This window comes from Mustelus asterias, chromosome 10, assembly GCF_964213995.1.
Source record: "Mustelus asterias chromosome 10, sMusAst1.hap1.1, whole genome shotgun sequence".
Taxonomy (NCBI): domain Eukaryota; kingdom Metazoa; phylum Chordata; class Chondrichthyes; order Carcharhiniformes; family Triakidae; genus Mustelus; species Mustelus asterias.
In genome coordinates this window covers 55,142,009-55,145,270 of record NC_135810.1, presented here as the reverse complement: position 1 = coordinate 55,145,270, position 3,262 = coordinate 55,142,009, and positions in this window count along the sequence as shown.

The window sequence follows — 3,262 nt, the reverse complement described above, 5'->3', positions numbered from 1 at the left end:
ATATTTCAGTGAGTTATCAGTAATACCTTTATCAATGTTTTTGTCCTGGGGCGTCCATGGACCTTATGCTAAAATGACAATGGGAGATCAGGAGAAAAACCCTGCCCCCAAAACTTCCAGGAAATACAATGAACAAAGAAAGTACTGCAGGTGTGAATATTTCCACAGTTTCGGCAGCAAATATTAAAGAAACAATTTGAGGTCGGAACCACACTTGATACAATTTAATGGATTTTATTGTAAAAAATGCAGCAAGCTGCTACACTTGCAGCTTTGCGTGTTCTCATAGAAGCACAGAATCCCTACAGTGCAAAAGAGGCCATCCGGCCTGTCGAATCTACACCGACTCTCTGACAGAGTATCTTACCCAGCCCTGTGCTCCGCCCAATGCCTGTAACCAAATATTTACCATGGCTAATCCATCTAACCGAGACATCTTATCATAAGACACTAAAGGGCAATTTAGCATGACCAATCCACCTAACTCAACATTCTTGGACTGTGGGAGGAAAGCAGAGCACCTGGATGAAACCCACGCAGACACAGGGAGAAAGTGCAAACTCCACACGGACAGTTACCCGAGGCTGGAACCCAGGTCCCTGGCGCTGTGAGGCAGCACTGCTAACCACCGTGCCACCGTGCTAAGAGGGGAGAAAAAAACATACACAACAATTGAGGTTGGACATTTCCTTGTTGACCGAGATAAATTAAAATCTCAATAACCTCCCTGCAGGATTAACTGTTTTCTTATTTTAACTGTCCAAATCTATTGGTGTTGTATCTGAATAGAAAGCAGTGAGCATTAACCGCGTTCTAACTAAGAATGCAATAGATCATTATCACTGTTAGCAGTCATACTAAATCTCATTCCACAGTGAAATATGTTGCAATGCATCTTTCACTATAAACCATTATCTGGTCATCATACAGCCTTCAGATTAAATCCATCATCGAATGACATTGGAGTGATTCACTGCATACTATAATGCTATAAGCAGGTTGATTGGACATAACATTTTAACCTCGCTGAGAATGGATAACCTTGCATTAATGAGAAGCTGTCTCTTTGCTGTATTTTTGATCAAGCTGTTTAACTGGAAGTAAATAGACGGTAAATTACAATGAAAGGCCAATGGCACTGCCCTTCTCCCATACACTGAATCATTCTGTGCTTTGCTGAGCTCTCTCCGTTGCACTATACTCACCATAATGGGCATGAGGGAAAAGTCCTTTTGCTGATGCCAATAACACAATGGATTGGCAGTAAGTTAAATATGGCAGCTCATTTGATGTGCATATACATGAACAGGCTTTAACTCTCATTTTCAATGTGAGAAATGTGCTATTTGGAATCATTTTATTAATATAGCTGACTTTGATATTGTTTTAGTGCATACATTCTTCTCCATATCTCAAATACTTCGCACTGTCCTCTCCTTTCACTGGGTAAGTGCCAGAAAAATCAAGATTAAGAAAAGGTTTATCCCTTTGTCTCCATCACACTCCAGCCACAACATTCCGGTGTGTATTGAACAGTCCGTCAAAACAATTATCCTGCCTCCAAACATTTAGCACTCTCCAAAGATCTGATTATCCTCATTTACGTTTCATACTTCTCCCAAATTAAAGAGATACAGCGCTTGCAAACTTTTGGTCCCATTTCTCTGGCTTACTTTGAAGTCTGATTCTGCATGTATCTTTCCTGCAACATTTCATGCACACCGTTTGAGATCTCGGAGTCTGCAGGCAGTCTCAACCCACTTGCTATTCATTCTATCTCAGAAAAATAAGGAAATTTGGCATGTCAGCTACGACTCGCACCACTTTTATAGGTGCACCATAGAAGGCACTCTTTCTGGTTGTATCACAGCTTGGTATGCCTCCTGCTCTGCCCAAGACCGTGAGGAACTACAAAAGGTCATGAATGTAGCCCAATCCATCATGCAAACCAGCCTCCCATCCATTGACTCTGTCTATACTTCCCGCTGCCTCGGCAAAACAGCCAGCATAATTAAGGACCCCACGCACCCCAGACATTCTCTCTTCCACCTTCCTCAGTGGGGAAAAAGATACAATAGTCTGAGGTCACGTACCAACCCACTCAAGAACAGCTTCTTCCCTACTGCTGTCAGACTTTTGAATGGATCTACCTCGCATTAAGTTGATCTTTCTCTACACCCTAACTATGACTGTAACACTACATTCTGCACTCTCTCCTTTCTTTCTCTATGAACGGTATGCCTTGTCTGTATAGCGTGCAAGAAACAATACCTTTCATTGTATGTTAATACATGTGACAATAATAAATCAAATCAAATCCTAAATGCAGCTCATTGCAAAGCCAGCAGCTTTAAAATCTGTAGAATTTGTTGGCCTGGAAGTAAGTGTTTTAAATGTCCCGTTGCACCCTTTTTGAATGCAAGATGTCAGAGGCTGCTGACCGGTCTCATAGACATTTGTTGCTTGGCAGCCTGGCAAAGACTGTGCTGGATAGGAATCAGGATGCGAGCAAGGTGCAGCCCAGAAAGGTAGACAGGTCTTCCATTATGCCAAACAGTTACCACACTCAAGCTAACAGGTCCATTCTGGTGTCTGTCAGATGTGTCTGTTCAGATGAAGAATGAAACAAACCTCTGGGTTGATGCTGTATTATGAAAGCTCCCAGAGAGATCGGCTTGCACTCTTGCAGATCGAATGTCCAAATCAGGGTGATTCACGGAGTAGCTCGTTGAGTAGATGCACTGCGGTGAAAGTTTTCACCAGGTTCTGGTGGTCTCCCACTGGGAATTCGCCGGGAATCACAGAGATTGTTCCTGCCATGTCCCCGTGATCTCCGCTGACTTCCCGCCGAAGTTACAGCGGATAACCTGGAATTCGCTCTAAAATTCTGGGACATTTTCCCAGTCATGTCAAATTCAACAGCCTCTGATCAGCAGACAGTCTCCAGAGATTAGAGCTGCCAGCAAAGTCAATGCATTCTGTCCGGCCCCATTCAGGACATGGAGAGTTTGGAGCAGAATCCTTCTCCCAGGCATTCCCTTCTCCTTCCATCATCTCCAGAGGAATTGGAACCGCTCAGCACTTGGCATCAAGCTCACTTGGACGAGGCCAGTGTAACATCAAACCTCTCCAATCCCAGCAAAACCTTGAGGCAGGAGCCAGTATTTGAATTCTCTCCTCATGGAACGAATTCTCTATTGGATAATGTTGCTGTGGAATTGTCAATAACAAAACCACTTGGCTTTTGGAGGCGTGTTCACTG